Source organism: Suricata suricatta, chromosome 14 (genome assembly GCF_006229205.1).
Source record: "Suricata suricatta isolate VVHF042 chromosome 14, meerkat_22Aug2017_6uvM2_HiC, whole genome shotgun sequence".
Classification (NCBI taxonomy): domain Eukaryota; kingdom Metazoa; phylum Chordata; class Mammalia; order Carnivora; family Herpestidae; genus Suricata; species Suricata suricatta.
The window spans coordinates 86,866,060-86,872,778 of NC_043713.1; the positions used below are offsets into that span (position 1 = coordinate 86,866,060).

A 6,719-nucleotide genomic window follows, 5' to 3' on the forward strand; every position below is an offset into this window, starting at 1 on the left:
GCACGAGTCAGGACGCCTGGAGCTGTCACTGGTGCAGGGAGCTGCGTCGCCCTCCCGAGGCGAGCCCGCGAGGGGTGTGGACACACGGCCGAGCGTCAGGGAGAAGTTAGGTCATGACAGGTCACAAACCCAACACCGTCGTAGGCCACGTGTTGGGTGACCTGTTACTTGTAGCCAAGAGCCACCTGTCATGACTCTATCAAAAAGTGAGAAGATAAAGGAGCAAGAGAGAGCAGCCCGATGGCTTCCTCACGCGCGGCCAATCTGCTGTGAGAGCGCCTGCCCGGCCCCCGCAGCCCAGCGGTGGGAGCCCCTGTGCGAGGCCCCCGGGGTCGTAGCACTGAGGCACTGATAGGAGCTGCCGCTCACCGCTGCATGGAGCACGCGTGGGATGGGCGCCTGGTCCTGGAAGCGACTGTGTGACTCTCTCCTTTGAGCGCGACTAAGTGAGTCAATGACCTGAGTCACACAGCTGGCATGTGGGGACATCGTCTTACAGAGTAGAGTTCTGTCCCAGCCTCTTCACCTCAAGGGCCCTGTGGGAAAGCGGGTCTTACTGCAGGGTGCAGGGGGCGTGGACGGGGCGCACGGCTGGCTGTCAGACGCAGGACCCGTCCCTGCTCCGTCACTGTCCTGTCCCCTGTGAGGAGATGCGATCTGACGGAGTGAATTCAGAAGCCCCCAGAGACCAAGGACTTTTCAGGGGCTGTCGAGTTTCTGTGACTTTCTCATGATAGTCCTGCGGCGCATGTCACCTCGGCGTGGCTCGCCCCTTGCCGCAGACGTTGTATCTGCTTGTGCACAGTTTCGGCTTCCTCCAGACGCAGGCTCACCAGTAGTCCGCAAGGCGCTGGGGCTCCGTGTCAGCACTTGTGGTCAGCGCTTCTGCTTTTCCGGCTCCCCAGTTCCGTCCCCGGGGCCGCGACACGCCCCGCTCTTCTCTGCGCACCAGACCGTGCGTTACAGTCGGGCCGTGCTGGGACAGACGGTCCTGAGTGCTGTGGGTTCCAGGGCATCCCTGCTGCAGCAGCCCCGTCGGGCTGCCAAGAGTCCAGGTAGAGGCAGAAAACATAAGCAGGAAGAGCAGAGTCGACCCGCGGGTGGAGTCAGGCCTGCCCTTCTTGAGCCCACAGCAAAGCCAAGGTCACCTGCTGCTGCTGTGTGAGTCAGCGCAGCTCGGGATTACCTTGTGCTTTGCTTTCACAGGGAGGTGAGTGTGGCCTGGAAGACAGGCTTGGGGTTGCCTTTTTGAAGCACCCATTTTGCCTGACCCTTGTGTGTAACAGCCTCTGCCTCTCGTGGGTATTTTCTCCTGTGCTTTAAAATCCCCGGGCATCTGCCACAGCCAGATGTTCAGCAGCGGGGGGGGGGGGGGGTAGGGGAAGGGAAAGTGAAAGAAAAGAAGAAAAGGAACTTCTGCTTCCTCTGATTCGAAGCTGTGACGGTCGTGGGACCGCGCCCCACCCCGCGCCCCACCGGTCTGTGTGACCACCGCTCTGTAACTCCTCACGAGAGTCTCCGTCCACGCTGCAGTCATAGAGGAGGTCATTGGTGGCTACAAGTGTATTTGGTTTTTAGTTTAGGCCTCGCAGGAAAGGTCAGCGGAGATGGATATGCAGGGAGGACAAGAACTGAAGCACACGCTTAAAATAATTCAGCAAACGGTAATGAAGGCATTTCCCACACATGGAGAAAAGCATGGATTATTCAGTGCTTTCCGTTGGAAAATGCAACTATTACATGTGGGAAAAGTAGTTTTGACGTTTCACACCAGCGTAAATTCCAGATGGATAGAATCTTGTCATGGAGCAATAAAAAATATAAAAAGCATTCAGTGAAAATATTGGCAGATAGGAACTCTCAGGGCGGGGAATGCTTTTCTAAGCCTAACATTAAGGCCACAGGCCCGTTAGTTGATTTGACTCCATAAAGACTTCAGACTTCCTTGCATAAAAGAGGATAATTGCTGTTTACAGCAAACAAACTTAAAAAATACTGGAAACACGTAAGACAAGGTTAATGTCTTCATTTTATAAGTACTAGGAGTCTCGTGGGATGCGCCGGGTAAACATCCGATAAATAAAACTGGCAACGTGAGTGTCGGGCGTCATGGAGGATGGCCTCCCGGCTGTGGCGCAGGCAGGCCCCGCCTCCCCTAGGGCAGGTGTGGTCACGTGACTAAGCCTGTCCACTCTGTTGTGTCCTCTGTTGAGCTGCGGCAACTGGCTCAAAGATGGTGGCCCGAGCCGGTCTAATCAGAGCTGTGCCGTGACTCCCGTGTCCCTTCTGCTGGGCTGTCGAGTTGTCAGGGAGCACCTTGTGTAAGGGACGGACGGACGGACAGGGAAGGACCTTGTTTGAGACAGACATTTCTGGGTCTAGGTTCTACCTGTCACTCAGAGGAGCTTGTTCCCTGGACGTGCCACTGTGAGCCCATAACTTCTCTCTCTGATGAAGCAAACGTCACTTTCTGTCCCTTGCAATAGAAAAAGTTCCAGCTAATACAAGCAGTAGATACACACGCATGCACACGTTATAAAGAAAAAAGACAAATGTCCTTCAAAGGGAACAACAAAAAAATGTCCAATCACGCCAATAATTTAAAAAGGCACAATGACGGGACGCACCTCTTGAACTGAAGAACCCTCCGCGCGTGCAGTTTTGGGGAAGCAGAGCGTGCGCGTTCCTCAGTGAGTGATAGGGAGGTGCACTTGGTGCAGCGTTTCTAGAGGGCAGCTGGGTGTGTTTGTGTCAAAACCGCATTCGCCTACACTCTGCGCGTAGAGCCGTTTCCAGGAATTTAGGGCGCGTGGGGACTTAGCTATACAATGTGCATTGCACCGTTGCACGAAGGAGCAGAAGGATTGGAAAGAGCGAAGATCGGCAGTGGGAGGGCACTGACTGTAGTGCAGGGGTGTGCCGGGATGCTGCGTAGTTCCCCAAGTGACACGGGGTTCTGAGGTGGAAGCCACTGAGGACAGGCTGCATTTATTTCGTTCCTAACCAGAACCTACCACTGCAGCGGCATCAGACCACCCCGCGTGCTGCTCACGCTTGGGTAACTCAGGACTCTGGGCAAGGCTGACTGGCTCTCAGCCCGGGTCTTCGCACAGCAGAGGTGAAGGTGTGGGCGGGGCCGAGGTCTCATCAGGAGCCCGTTCTGGCTGCTGTGACTGCATTGAGCTCGGGGGGTAAAGGTGCCCATTTCCTGCCAGCTGTCAGGTGGCGGAGGGGTTGCTCTGGGCCCCGAGGGCCTGTCGGCTGCTCCATGCTCATGGCCGCCGGGGGCCCTGAAGTCAGCAGCAGAGACTCCCTGACCTCACATCCCTCTCACGCCAGAGCCTGGCCGAAATGCCCCGCACCTCTAAAGGGACAGTTACTGGATGGCACTCACCCAGCCTAAGCTCCCTACTTTAAGGGTGACTGATTTGGGGATTTAATCCACACATTCTCTTCACTGCATCACCTGGTTGGGCGTTTGGCTGAATAAGGGAGAAGGCACAGATCAGGAGGCCGGGGACCGTGGGGCCGTGTTCGCGTTTCACCTACCACGATTATGAAGTAAAAGTAAAACAAGAGCAAATAACAAAACAAACGCACAGTAACAACAAAGCGAACCCACGGGAAGCATTTTTACTTTTTGTAACCACACGACCAGCACGCGCCAAAGCGATGAAAGACGACAACAAAACACTGTCCATGCGACAGGGGCGAAGGGACAGAGGCGTCCACCCGATCGGTGCGCCTCTGGGAGACACCCTACCTTCTCGAGTCTTCGCCCCTTCGTCCGTCAGGGACTGAGAACACGGTGCCAGCCGTCCGGGGCGGGGAGGGGACTGCCCATGCCGGCAGCGGCCTTGGCCGCCCGTGGGCACCGGGAAACAGGACGGTTCTCCTGACCAGACTCAGGGTCTGCAGAAACCCGACTCCAAGTGCGGCCCGCGGTCCTCCCCGGGTGTGGGCTTTGGTGCGGTGGTTAAATTCTCTCTTGTTTACCTGCATGTGCTAAACATACGTGGGCGTTTAATAAAAATAAATGAAAAAAACCTAAAGAGTAAATACGGGTCTCAGCATACAACAGGTGTTTACTAGCCGCATGTAAAGTATCTTCTCTTTCGTCAACCTCTGACGCACACAGAATCGGACCTTGTCTCTCGTGTTGCGAGACCCATGAGGCCGTAGAGCTGCTTCGTCACTCGGGCTGTCCCATCCGGCAACCTTGAGACTCTGGGGGTGAGCCCACCACACCCCACCCTCGGAACAGCAGTGGGAAGAAAGGCCTGCTTTTGTTTTCTGCCGAAAGCTCAAAGGGAAGGTCATCTTCTGGGTGACGTCCCCGTTTGCTAAGCCACATTGGAAGAAACCAGTGACTTTAGCTTTCTTTTGCATTTGATCGTGTCCTTTTTGCATTTGATCGTGCTGTCCCTGAAGCCAGGAAAAGGAAACCTAACCGGGGCACTTAAACCACAGTTGTGCACGTGTCTTCGGTTTTTAGGAAGATCCCCGCCCCCACCCCCACACACCACATTTGTAGTTCTCAGCTCTGGGGGGGACGATGATGGTGCAGAGATTGGAATCTCATAGAAAAGAGGAGGCTGCCTCATTTGTTAATGTCATGAAGGCAAAAAAGAGAGAAAGCTGTCACGTGTTGATTTTTCTCATGAGCCACTTCTAAAGTCAGTATCTCCCCTGAAAGTGCGATCACTTTTACACAGGGCAGATAGCCTGCTTTCATTTTCCCTGGCGCCGTGAACTAGAGAAATAGTCTAAGCAAACACTATGATGAAAGAAAAAACAGACTTTGCTTTGTGTATATTTTAAGACCCTTCTGTTAGCAGCATCTGGAGAAGTCTTACGAGAGATGCTTACAACCTTTTCTGGTCTCATCGTGCCCCCCTCCGCTAATTATTTCTATATCATTCCATAATATCACATTTGTCTTTGAACCCCTTTCTACTGCCTACTTGGGAGAATCATGAAAGACTTCACCAACATGAACTAATCAGCTATGATGCTGTTTACAGTCCTTCTTGTCTCCTACACGGCACACCGAAGCAATGAGTGAACAAAGAAATGGGCCCCCAAACATCTGTCAGAATGTCTTACCCTACAGATCAGGTGTGTTTCAGACACATCGAGTGACAGTGAATTTCAGCCTAGCAAGACCTACTGTAGCACTGACTTCCATTAAAAAATCAGGAATGTGTCATCGTAGGAACAAAATTTCACAGCACTGCAAATTCAATGATTTCATTTAATTCAGCAAACATCTACCGAGGGCCTGCCCACGACCTCGTCCCAAGCAAGTGGGAGGCTGGAGCCAGGACTGAGCTCAGAGTCAGGTCGGAAGAGTGGGGAAGGGTCCCGGTGCGGCAGTCAGGGCCTTTCCGTGAGCCATCACGCTGCATATGGGCCTGCTGGTGGGTGGAGTGCTTGCCCTGGAAAAGCTCTGTCCCCGGCCAAGCCCCTCGGAGCTGGTATTGCTAAGTGACAGCCCTTTGATTCAGGGCCACAATGTGCCCAGCGATCCCACCTCGGTTCCCAGCTGCCTTGGATGCAGGGTGTGGCCACGGACACAGGAGGATAAAGGCCTCGGGCTGGGGGACACTCCGGGAGGAGCTCCTAAAGGTAAACGTGTCGTTTTGGTGCACCCTTTTGCCAGTCCTCCTTGCTGCCTAGAACGTGAATGTGATGGGCGGGGGCCCCACAGTCATACAGCACCTTCTGGCCCTGTTGGGAACAGAGACCAAACGCTGGGTGCTGGAGTTAGAAAGAAACCTGGGTTCCTGGTGGCTCTGCAGCCAAGAAAGAAGCTTCCATTTCTTCTTAAAACGTGTATTCAGGTTGAGATCCTGAAGGCACTGCAGCGAGCCGTCAACCACTGTGGCCACTAGACCCCTGGGGCGCAGCCGCCTTGGTGCTGATGTAAATAAGCCCAGAGGGAGCCTGTAAATGCCTCAAGGTTGAGGGTAAGGAATTGAAATGTAAGAACAGCCAATCACAGACAGCCAACGAGGCTTCGCCCTGTAGCCAATTAATGATCTGTTTGCTTTGCCTCAGCTTCTTCTGTGGGTGGGTCTCTCCTGGGGCTCCTGTCCCACAGGCCTCTTCCAGTTCAGTGCTCCCCCCCTGCAATTGGCCGGTGCTCCCTGGAGCTTCAAGCACGCAGCGGCCCCGTTTATCTGTAACACGTCTGAAGGGGAGGCTGCTTAGATCAGTCACTTGTGGACATGGTGGCTTCCTATCTGGTTTCTCAGGCATTATCAGCGATCCCTGGTGCTGATAGGCAGCAGGCAGACACTGGCCACCCCGGTGCCAATGGCAGGCCTTCCATGGCCTCCTCTGGCTCCTGACGGAGGGAACCTGCAGTCACCCCTGCGGCTGGCCCCTGTGGAAAAGGACACATAGATTCCATGGGAGCAACCTGCAACTGCCCCTGGTCCCAGGGGGCTGGGGGGAGGGGTCGTGACCAACCCGTCCCTGTGGGAGGGGACCCCAAATCCCCTCCGCTAATGGTCCCCAAGGGAGCAGACCTACAGCCACACCTGGTCCGCACAAGAGCGGACCCACGGTTTACCCTGGACCCATGAGAGTCCAGCCCAGTCTCCTCGGGTGCAGGTCCCGCGGGAGGGGTGTCGCGCTCCCAACCCCCACCCCCACCCTCGCCGCGCGCAGGGACCCGGCGCCGGAACCGGCGAGCGCGGGCGCGGCCTCGGAGC

At 55.2% G+C, this 6,719-nt stretch overlaps 1 long non-coding RNA gene across 1 annotated transcript; it reads right to left on the minus strand.

Annotated features, from left to right (window-relative positions):
- Positions 1–5,240: 5,240 nt before the first annotated feature.
- Positions 5,241–6,619, minus strand: LOC115278176. The gene is made up of 2 exons (XR_003902742.1): positions 6,538–6,619; positions 5,241–6,388 (listed from the first exon to the last, which is right to left on the minus strand). It is a non-coding gene; the product is annotated as an uncharacterized LOC115278176 (long non-coding RNA).
- Positions 6,620–6,719: the final 100 nt, after the last annotated feature.